Raw genomic sequence first — 13,149 nt, 5'->3', positions numbered from 1 at the left:
TGGCATAATTATTGTGCTTTTCTGTTTTAAACGCTGTTGTGTAAGACAATCGAGTTACCGTGTTTTTATGTGATATTATCATATACTCTAGCAGTATCGCTGTTTCTTCAAATCAAATAGTTTTTACTAGGTAACAAATTTAAAAGCACTTTCAAAACCGAATCTGGAGGTAATCAAAAGCATGCACTTTTCCACGCGAATATACAAATTGTATATGTAATTAAAAAAAAAATCCAAATCAGTTATTTTAATTACAAAAACGGTAGTAACGAGACTAAATTAAATGATAACTTGATTGACATTTAAGTAAGCAAAAGATTCATATACTTATATTCCTCATACTTTGGCGTAAAATTCCTGTATTTCGTTATTTTTTATTATTTACAATACCATCCTAAATTTTGAGATTCTCAGCCAAATTATTAATCTTATTTTTTAACTACTGATATTTAACTAACTATCTAATTTCTTCATGATTTTTTTCCAAAATATCATATTAAGAAACTTTAACTAATTATCATTTAATTCTTTAGCTATAATAAAATTGTGGTGTAAATGGTGATAATAATGAGTTGTCACTAATATTTTATTCCTACAAAAATAACTTATCTTTCTTGCATAATCATCTGTTAGTGTTCTGGTTTGTATGTAAAATGCTTAGCATAACTTTTTTATGGTCAATATACTTGGACAAATCTAAGCGCGAATTTTCTTCTCTTTCTTATAAAATTTGCATCTTGCAGTTAGTTAAAATTGTGTTTCGCTGGTCCTTCGAAGCCTCGGTAAAACGGCCTTTCCATGAAAGTTAGTCAAGTTAGCACGTATATAAAAAATCTTCTATAAGGAAGAAGGCGAAACATCTACTTTTATTAGTCCTTTTTATCAAACATAGACTTTGCCATATATGTTGTTAATGTTAAAATTATCTCTTACTTTTTCATACAAATAACAGAATTAGTCGTGCTTTTAGAGTAATATGAAGTCGAGTTGAACCGAATTAGTAGAACCAGTGCTTTCATTAAAATATATAGAATAAAATAATATTACAAAAATTATAGCATAATGTATTTTAAATATATGGTCATTGAAATTTTTTACTTATTTCTATATTATGGAATTTTATTATTTAATTAAATTATATAACTATAAATTTAAAATTGTGTATTCAACATAATATTATTTCTAAAAATAGCACTCTGCGTTTCAAATAAAGTAATTTTATAAAACATTTAGGTTTAATTTGATGTATATAATTTTTTAAATATAGTGATGTGATTTTATAGAAATGCCTGGGTGCAATTCACGCATTTGAATGACATTTTCTTTATATTTAGCCTGCAAATATGACATAATCTGTTGATTTAAATTTTAATCGCAGAATTTATATTTTAGTGAGCTATACTACCATTGCGATTATATGCTATATTCCTAATGCAACATATTGTGCTTATACATTTAGAGTTGTAGCAGTAGTTATATAAATAAATTAATTTTCATTGTAATAAAAACGAAAGGTAGCATGTTGTATTGGATAGATATATTTTTTAGAAAGTAACTTTTTGATTGACGTTATTATTTTTAACCTTTTGCACATTGGCATCTCGCCGGTTTTCGGGCCGAACGACGCCATCTATCAACGTCTATGCGAATTACGCCGTTCGCGCGGAAACGCCACCGATGTTTTTCTGCATACTACCGAAGGCAGGTGCTTTTAGAAAGATTCGTATCTGCCGAGAAGTTGAGAATGTAACGTGTGCCTTTATGGTATCGTTCCTCTATGCCCACCTGCCTGTCGGGGATTGCTTCGGATTAAGAAGCACACATATATAAGTATTATGGCTACTTAGGTGTACGGAAAAGACCCATGTGTGTAACCTTAATCACATCGTTGAGACGAGTTTCAATAGGGTGAAACGCATTTTTTTAGATATTCATTATTTGATAAAATAAAAATGTATTGGGCAATTGAGTTCTTGAAAGAACGACCTTCGCATGTGCAGGTGTGAAACTTTCTTTATGTATTTACCGGTAATGTAAAAGGGGTTGAGTGGGGTTTTAAATTTTTATATAACTGTATTGACTTATATTAAATTAAATAATCGTAAAGTAACATAGTAATAAATGTCACTCGATAAATCATAGGTATTTTAAAAGTATAAATACAATATTAGTAAAAATAAAAGCGATGTTTTATTAAATTCGCAAAACAGATGTTTTCGATAGATTCGATATTACGTGACAAAGTTTTCTCGCAGAGCGGCGTGCTTAGTATGTATTTAAAATGGCATTGTTGAACTAATCCGAGGTTTGTTTAGTGTTCCATTTATTTGTACGAAAAAAGAAACTGCTTAAGAAATCAATCGCCTTGACTACACATGTCCACACAAATAGTATTTTTTTGGTACGTATGGAGGATTAAAGATGTTCCAATTATTAATGCAATTTCTTAGTCCCGAGATCTCTCTTTCCACTGTTGTTTTTGACTTGATTTTTTCTTTCGTTCAAATGGTCGTTAGAATGACCTCTAAATTAATTGTGCATGTGGCTGTAGCCCCCATAAAAACAGGAATAATAATGCAAGAATGTTATGATAAATTCGTGAATCAAAACGTATTCTTAAGCTTCATTTTATAGGTGGTAAATAAGTACATTGTAATATGCATGATATATAAAAAATCACATTTACTTACATACATTTTTACAAAATATAAAAAAATATGTACATATATTTAATATTTATATCTTCATCTATATTTAAATTTAAAACATTGTATGTTGTAACCAATGTACTATTTTGTATGTCTGAGAATAAAAGAGACTTGATTAGATTGTGTTATTTTGACAAAACAATATTAGAAAGCAATCGATTAAATCAGCATTGTAATGACAATAGTCATATAATTTTAATTTTATTGCTCGATTTTTTAACAATACATTTGGTTGTTTTTATTTTTCTGAATTAAATAATATTAATATTAAGATTATTTAATACATTTTTGCTTTTATAGCATTACACTATAAAAAATGCACATATATAAGAATGTTTTTCGACTATTTAATAATAAAATATATGTTTACAATATTATTTATTGGAAATATATTGTCAAGAACTTTCTATGTGTTAGTTATGTCAGTGTGTGGCCTTCAGCCCCCTCTTTATTGTCTACTCCTTGTCCAAAATAATAATACGCATACAAGTATATTAGGGTTATCCAAACAAGATGAATACAAATTGTATTATTAATTACATTATATCATATAGCAATATTCCTAATATCAATATATTATTATTATAACATATAATATACATACGATACATTTACAATATTTATAAATAAAAATTTTTTAATTAAGGCTTTCATAAATAAATCGCTTACAAAATTTCTTTGCATTCAATAAATATTTATTCACTGAGAAAAAAATAATTAATAATAATACATGAGCAACAACCCTTGTAGAGATTTCGTTTTACTATAGCGGTGTCTGGCCGAAAAGAGGGGTGACGTATCAGGTCCTGGTGGGGCAAACCACCGTATATCACTTTTAAGCAGTAGTCGTCAACAATTTTAAGATACATTCTACTACATAAGCAATAAAATAAATTTAATATAAACTTATATCACTATAATATTATAAGTATATAAAAATATTTTAAATAAAGAATTAATATTTTAGGTAAAAAAATGTTAACGACATCTGATTTGCAAATGGTTAATTCACCGACACGTACCACTCGTACAACCCTCGGATTGTTTTGGTAGTGAATACTATAGTAAAAATGAATGCATCACTGGCAAAACTATTGCCTTGACTGTATTCATATCATTTTATGTGTATTTTATTAATGGCGAGCACGTGACAACCATAGGCTGATTACAAACTCTTTTAAATTTAAAAAATATATATTTTTAAATTGTAAATAATATGATTTGTTAATTATTGCTTTATTATGTTAATTAGTATATTTAAACATAAATTATTTATAAAATTAAATTTACAAAAAAATAATTGCTGTATTTTACCGTTTATATTTTTAATAATTAATTTATATCAGATTTTTATTGATTTTATTAATTTTATTTTTGGTTTGAACGTCGGCTTAGCGATTTAAAAATCACCCTTCATTATTATTTGCTTACACACGAGGGTGGTACGAATTTAGCCATAGGGGTGACAACCCTCAGTTCGCGTTCGGTTGTATACTGATACCGAAGCGTCCGGCGGCGAAACTATCCGACATTTTGGACAGGTTAACTTAAAACGTGATCGGTTTTTGATCGAAATAGTACAAAAAGTCGTCCGAAAAACCTTTAATTACGCGCCGGCAAGACTGTGACGTGTTCGTGCAAAAAATAAACAACAAAGAAGCATGCTGACTCACTGTGAACGCAATACAAACAGAGTGAGCATTGACATCGAAACTGTGCAAAAATAATAATAATAAAATTAGGACTCAATATAATTATCTACATATTCGATCAAATATCGAATATTATCGACACATCCAAGATGACAAACAAGGGGCGTGGAGAAAACACTTTGAGTGATACACTTCGTTATTGTAATTCAATAATAAGGCTGTTTTGTCGTAGAAATTGAAGGGAGTTTGATTAAATTATCAGTGAGTGAATCATCGCAACTGGAACAGAAGATAAAATTGGGATAAACATGGAGTTGTACGGTAGTTTTAGAAGGACCTATCAAACGCCAACGAATTATGTATCGATGGACTATTTGCATAATTTTTGCGAGCCTCCCATTAGACCGCAGATAAAGTTTGCCTTTCACAGTTTGATTGGTACAGTGTCCAGGTTAGTTTTGTTTATTTATAATATTTTTAAGACTGTCTGAGTGGTTTGAATCATATTAGAAAGGGATTAAATGTGCATTGGTAATGTAATATATTCCAGTCACACACTCCATTACATGGATCGACTATGTCAAGATCCTGTTTAAGCTCTGGAGATAATAATGTAACCACCTTATATGAGTATGTGTGTTATAACATGTCAGAAATAATTGTATTGATTTTAATGTGTTTATTGACTATAAAAATATACTAAATTCTCGTTTTTTAAGCAAGTGTATGATTATTTTACAATATCAAACGTAAATTTTGCTGAAGCCCTATTCCTTTTATTTAGTGCGATTTTTATTGTGTCTCATAATCTATAACAAAAATACAATAAAATATTTAAAATGTTTTGTCAGAGCTAATCAATATTTTTTTTAAATAAAATTTTATAGAATAACATATTTTTGTATAAAAATTATATAAATCTTTAAAATTTTAAGATTTAATATGCATATGATTTTATTATGAGTCAGATTATTAAATATTTGCTATGCTAAAACATATTGTAATCAAGTTTGAATTTTGGAAATAATTCATAGTAATGATAATAATAAAAAGTAATTAAAGTTAAAAGTAAAAATTCTTCGACCATCGTGGCTCATTGGGGTAACCTGTTAGGCCACGATGGTCTTAATTTAATCTAAAAAATAAAATAAAAATAAAATATAGCTACTTTTGTACCAAAAATATCATATATTCAAGTTGAAAAAACCATACATTAAGAAACACGAAAAGCCAAAAATATTTGGGAAATTTTCGTCAAAACAAATGTTAATTAACAATAACTTATTTATTATTATAATTATGTAATTTTGTCTTTGTGACAAAATGTCGCGTATTTTAAGATATATAAATACAATTTAATCTTATTCATTTAAAAATAATAATAATAATTTAAGAATCACTAATCTAATTTGTATTAAATATAAAAAGTTCTTGGCATTAGTAAAAATTATTCTTACTTTTTAAAAAAAAAATGCATACTATTTTTAATTTTAATCAGCAAAAAATATGTCGAATAATATTTTTAATCATTTTAAAAAATACGAAACATGGACATGAAAACATTTTTTATTGTAAGAAAAGAAATAAAAATAAAGAAATATTTTCATTTTAAAGGGTAATATTTTTATAATGCGTTTTCTGTTTTACTATAAATTGTAGTAATTTTTCTTGGGTATAATTTAATTATGAAAAAGTATAAATAGCGCACACATAAATAATGATAATAAAGAGAATTTTGTTTAATACATTTTTATTCAGTATTTACTGCATCGATTTTTTTAAAAAAATAGCATAAAATGCTAGAAATAATATAAAACAATAAAAATATTCAATAATTTGCGTATTAAAAAATAGACAGATTCATTTTTTTGGACACGCACACATTTCTTGAACTCACCCACGAAATGTACTTATACCCCAAAAGTAAAACGTTCAGATGGCTACTTTTAGCGATCGTAAACAAAAAATAAAAATAAAAATCATTTTGCGTATCCTTTCCAAACAAAGATTAGTTTTTACGGTGGGTGCTTATGAGTAATAAACATCTCAGAACCAATGTGCTAATTGGAAGTTTATTAACGCAATTGCTTAGATCCGATGTCTCTTTTCCATTGTTAGGACTTACTTTCAAGACAAGATGTTTTAGATTTTTTCGAAATAGTCATTAAAATGATCTTTAAATTAATACTGCAGTTTCTTGAAATCTGAGTTTCCTCTCGTTAACCCTTGATTTTGCTTGAAATTTCTGCTTGAGTTCTGCAGGATTGTTTCCTTTTTCGTTATATAGGTACTAACGATTTTTTTTTAAATACTGTCTTTAGTATAATCATATGCAATAATACTATTAAAATATTACGCAATACTATATTAAAAAGCTAATCTCTTGAATCGGTTACTATGAAAATATTCAATTTAAATTTAGATAAAAACACAAAATGGATAAACACGCAGATATGATTTATTTCCTTTTAGATTCAGGTAACCAGTTAAGTAAATAGTCATTTTATGTCTTTTTATTTAATTTTTATGTATTTTACTTTATTTCTCATCAATTTTTCCTGTTTTTGACTAAAAAAAACACTGACTTATAACATTTTTTCATCAATTTTTCCTGTTTTTAACTAAATAAAACACTGACTTATACTTAATTTCAATTTTAACTCACGCGGTAAAAAGAGTTCAGTAAATAGTTTATTTCCGTATTTTAATCTCATTATTATGTATTTTTTCTTTATTTACCTTATCTTGTTATTACTATTGATATTTTTTTTAAATTCCTCTCTTAAAATAGAACATGGCTATAGACCAGAAGCTTGTATTTAAGACATCATTTTTATCTTTATTCTTAATTTTGTAATAAACGTTTATAAAAAATTATTACGATAGTCCATGCTCAGATTAAAAATCATCTTCAAATTATTTCACAGTAAAAAAAAATTTAGTGGTCGCCTACGAGATTGTACATTATAAAAATATTATAATAGTATTAAAAATAATAAGATTTTTCACGTATTTTATTTTATTATCTAACAATTTTCAGCTTAAAATTATTATTATATTATTTTTTTGCTCACCATACGTACAATATGTATATTGTGTATTGGTACAATATATAGAGAAATACAACCGTGGTAGATAATAAATGCATTTTCCATTCCATTGTTGGGAATGCCGTTCCATTTCCATTTTTTCGTTTTCCCACTTTTCTTTTATTCAGTTCACGTAAAAAATGAATGAACGGCCCCCAACCGAGCGCCGCAGATAAACTATCTAAATTCTTCGGCTGCCTACAATTTATATAATATCTATGTATGTACATATATGTATATATAAAAATATATTTAAAAAACGCAAAAAAGAAACACATCAATCATAAAAACAGCTCAATTAATTGAAAATCATCATTGTTAAGTTCCTGTCATTCGATATAAACTACCTTTTTTATAAACTGTATGTATGCATATAAATAGATAATTTTACAAATGGATTGCCATTACTGGAATACTTTGATTAGTAGTATATCACGATGATATCTAAAGGTTCTCTTTTAATTTTTATACTAGTGGGTATCAAATATAGTCACAGCCAAATTGATAAAGATATTTTAAAAAACGCTTACGGAATTTTAAATACTTCTTTTGACCTGTGTAAAACCGAGGTACGTACGATGTTTTTTTATAATTATGTAGTAAATACACATTTTTCGATTAACTTAGATACATTTATCCGAAAAAAATATCGGGGAAGTAATTAAAGCAGTAAAGTCAGGAAAAAAAATTGCAAATTTTGGATGTTTATTGGATTGCATTGCTGAAAAATCTGGATATTTAATAGACGATGAACTTCAGCCAAATCGTGTGTGTGATATATCAGCCGCTTTTGCAGTGAATGGTAATTCTAATTTATCAGAATATAACGTAACCTGGTTTTACATTTAAATTAATAATTTTAGATAAGGAAAAAGGATACATCTGTGCGTTGGTAATGGAATGCTATAAAAGTTCCAATAAAGATAAATGCTCGACGACACTAAATTTTGCACAATGTATAATGAAAGACTTAAAAAAAAATATAATTTATTGCTTAAGAGTTAGTTATGTAATCATGTATATTTTTTTATGAACACTTGCACCCCCATGTCACTTGTGTCTTGAGCAAATAAAAATCTACGAAGGGTTGGTAAATCGGTATTTGCTTAAAGAACAGACAGCACCTGGTGCCATCGACAAATACCTGTCGTAAAAACACCCCGTAAATATTCTGAAGAAACCAACAAGAAAAGAAAATCTACATTTTTTTATATCAGACATAAAATGTTATGTTTAAGCTTCTCGCGTTTTTATTGTGGTTATGGGGTTTAAAATTTATTTTAGTAATGGAACAGAGACACGAACTACGCATTATTTTCGTGAAATATATAGTATAAAATATATTAGCTCTCCCGATAAAATTGCATCGAAACTGGTTAAACACAATTTGCACTAAATTATTTAAGATACGTGTGTATTTATTTCATCACCAACAACAAATATCAATTAAAAATGATATGTGTCAATTCGAAGGAAAAATACTACTTCTTCTGTCATAGTTATTTAAAAACATATCAATGTTAAATTTTGATTAGTGTTACTCAACAGAATATCACTATTTGTATACAATTTTAATAATAAGAACACGTATATCAAATATATAATAAACACTTTATTATTCGTTTGTTTTATTTTAATTTCACAATTGATTTATATTTAAAAAAAAGTGTTGTTCTATTTAATGTATTTATATTACATTAATACGTATCTAATTTAATTTTACATTTTTATCACAAATGTTTATATACATAGGGATATATAAAATTATCATAATGTGTAAAACTAAATTTTATACATAAATATATACAAAATATTGAAGATACACAATTTGCTATTTAGTAAAATTAGTTATAATAATAACCAATTAAGAATCAAACAATACTTTATTTACTAGATTTGTAAGTCCTATTTTTAAATGTAAATTACATACATATTACTTATTTATTTTAACTATGCTTCAACTATAATAGTATTGTACATTTAAGTATAACAATTGTTTTTATTAATAGTATATCATAAACTAGAAAACATTTTTTAAAATTTTACATATTTATATTGAAAAAAAATTAATATATTTTATCGATAACTAGAATATGTCAGCATGTTAAGAATAATATTAAAGATTCTTATTTTATTCTTTAGATTTAAAAAAGTACACTTATTAATCATTATTAATAATATAATAGTCAAATATAGACATGATAAATTTATGGAAAAAATCGGTTATTATAATATATACCAAATTTTATTATTAGTAAAACTATTTTCATGTTTAATCTATCGTGCTGCAGAAGTACACGTGTTGAAATAATACTCCCTGTATTTCATTTAACCAAATTAATAAATGTCTGAATGTGTTTTATTTGCTCTCACCTGTTAACTAAGGGCGGTTTTCATCATACAACCCTTATTTGAATACTGTTCCATTTGCATATATGCACCATGATTATTACCAGAAACGTGCCAGGCGTAATTTACGGTTTGGCTGAACGTAAGCCATAAAATATAATATTATAGCACAACAATGCGAAATAATATTATTTAATTTCATTGAATAAATTTAATTAGCTATAGTATAATCTCGGACTAATTTCACGGTCAATCTCTCACGAAATCCTTGTACACAATCCCACCGGCAAGCTAGGTAATCCTTTCATATCCTAGACAGTGATTAACTCGACGTGATCTCTGGAGATTATTGTGACGGGGCTAGCGTCATACCTCCAGATTAATGCCATACCATATGTCCTCGTTATCCCTATTAAGCAGAAGACTAGAGTCGTGCCATTATCTAAGATTACACGCATTCTGATCCGTACATGGAAAATGTAATAATAACAACAGCCGAAGACGTTAAAACTAGATTTGTAAAGGGACGAACATCATCGAAAGTATACTACTTTTAAAGAAATATACATAAATTTAATTTTAAAAAGATATATTCACCATCTAGACTTAAAAATTATTATAAAATAATATTTACTATATGAATTTTTAATTTATTAAAGGAAATGTAAAAAGCTTTTTTATTCTAAAACAAGTTTTGTAAAGAACTAAATTACATTGCCAGTGATTTAGCGGTAATATTGATTAACTTATAAAAAATACAAATATCTATTAATCGAATACAATATACATATTATTTTTTATTGGACACATCCAAGAAATGTTCTTATACCTCAGAAAACGTTCAGACTGCCACTTTCGGCTATCATTAACATAGAGGTGAAAATAACAATAGTTTTTAGCGTAAGATAGAACACATTGTTTATCGCGCATCCTTTCCAAACAAAGAGTACTTTTTTACTGTACCAATGGGTACTTAAGAGGGATTAATATCTCGTCACAAATGTGCTAATAGGTGGTACGTGAAATATTAGTAATTATTTACACACTTGTTTAGTCCCAAGATCTCCTTTCCATTGTTAGGTCTTACTTTTGAGACGAAATGGTTCTCTTTTATATTTTTTATTTTTAAATAGTACTTAGAATGACTAGTAAATTAATACTGCAGGTGGTTAAAGTCCTTATAGTTTTATAAAATATTTTTTTAAATGCGTTTTATATTATATATTTTAGCGCATGAGAAAAAAAATATTGAGCTTCAAATTCGTTAAATTTTTCTATTGAAGAGTATTTTTAATAAATTTAAATTGAAAAGCTCTACTGAGATAAGCATACCTACATATAATACAATATTTTTTGACATATTATTGTATATAAAAAGGACAATCTCAGTTCATAATTTTAATACATTCAGAAAACTCAATCTGTGCATTTAGTATAAGAATTCATTCCGAAATACTAATCTAGAATAGAGTAAGATGCTGACCAATTTTTTGACGTCCAATAGGTAGACGCAAAATTGTATTTACTCGTAAAAAGTGATTTTTAAATTAAAAAATCGATGATAGATAATTTGACAATATACCAGATATATTTAGATTCTATTGTAGATAGATTATGTAACATTTTATTTAAAAAACCTTCCTTTAGTTGTTTTTTTTTCTGTTTATCTTTAATATTTAATGCGTGCTAATCATTTAGTAGATACTTTTTCACGATCTGAAAAAAAGTCGAAATTCATCCAATTAAAACCTAGGAAAGAAGACAGCATTCCAAGCAATTATTGTCCCATAAGTCTTCGCTTAGTAAAATATTTGCAAAAATAACATTGTCGCATTTAAAATAATCTCTTGGTTATGAAATTATAAAAAAACTGGTTTTTATGAAATACATTCAACGACTTGCCAACCATCAAGCTTACTGTGCATATTTCTGATAATTTTTATATGAAAAATCTACAGGATGATTATTGTTAGACATATAAAAAGCATTCGAAATGATTTGTCACGGCGGCTTAACCTATATATTATATCAGCTGGTGTTCCACAATGTAGTTTTCTTGGACAGGTTATTTTTTTTTAATAAACTAACTACATTACTTTTAAAAAAATACTTACAATATACGCTGACGGAAATTAGAAGTTTTAAGCAATTAAGTGACCAAAATCTTTACAAAACATGAATAACGATTTTATTTGGTAGCATAATTTAAAATATATAATCATACCAAAAAATAGTTTAGTTGTAGATACAATCTTTGTATTTGTGTAGTATTTATTCATATTATTTTTTTAACTAAATAATGGTTATACACCAGCAGCTTATACTTAATTTTAAAGTATGTTTTATCTGTATTCTTCATTTTGTGTTAAACATTTCTAAAAACAGTCCTTATAGTTATATGTTCCTATAATACTTTTTAGAACAAAATCAGAAATATATTATTTTATACGCGTAAAAAATATTGAAATTATATCACTGTATTAATACCATTAGAAAAATAGGTTTTGTTGCTCACTTCTAGACTGCACCATTAGAAAATATTATTAATGGTCAAAAGTTAGTTTTAAAATTATTATTTTAAAAATATTGCATTTTTTATAACGTTACTACTCTGAACTGTCAAAGAACAGTTCTGACCGGCATATAATATTAATCATTAGCATCAGTCAGTGAAATTATATTTTCACTAGTAGAAATATAAGTCTACCGGAGATAATGTTTTCCGATATGATTTCACCAAAATGCTAATGAAAATATATATTCACTGTATCATATACATTTAAGTGTGTAGAATTATGTCATTATTTTAAACAACAAATAGTTGGAAATACTAAAAGAGGTTAGGAGAATGATTGTTATAAAATAAAGGTGCGTGTGTGCTTAAGTTAGTGATGTTGTGCCCTCACAACATCACTGACTTTGATTTTGCTATGTGTAAATAAAAATAGATTTAAAAAACATTAAAAGAAACAAATCAATGGTAATAACAGCTCAATTAATTGAAAATCATCATTGTTAAGTTCCTGTCATTATACAATATAAACGACCTTTTTTATAAACTGCATATATGCATATAAATAGACGAGTTTTCAAACATATTTTCATTACTGTAATATTTTGCTTAATAATACATCATGATAGTATATAAAATTACTCTTTTGATTTTGTTACTAGTGGCTTTAAAATATAGTCACACCCAAAATAATAAGGATTTATTAAAATACTTTTACGAGGTTTCAAATTCTTCATTTGATAAGTGTAAAACTGAGGTACATACAATGTATTTAATAATCATGCAATACATACATAAATTGAATTTTATTTAAATATATAGCATAATTCATCTGAAAA

At 26.6% G+C, this 13,149-nt stretch overlaps 1 protein-coding gene across 5 annotated transcripts in view; it reads left to right on the top strand.

Annotated features, from left to right (window-relative positions):
* The window catches only part of LOC148232059 (uncharacterized), a 282,135-nt gene that overhangs the window by 87,744 nt on the left and 181,242 nt on the right, over positions 1–13,149 (top strand). The gene's annotated exons all lie outside the window — the stretch shown is intronic.

This window comes from Plectrocnemia conspersa, unplaced genomic scaffold (genome assembly GCF_051122295.1).
Source record: "Plectrocnemia conspersa isolate PC_06_02 unplaced genomic scaffold, ASM5112229v1 ptg000009l, whole genome shotgun sequence".
NCBI lineage: Eukaryota > Metazoa > Arthropoda > Insecta > Trichoptera > Polycentropodidae > Plectrocnemia > Plectrocnemia conspersa.
Note: the sequence above shows the minus strand (reverse complement) of the source record. Positions and strands in the feature narration are given on the sequence as shown.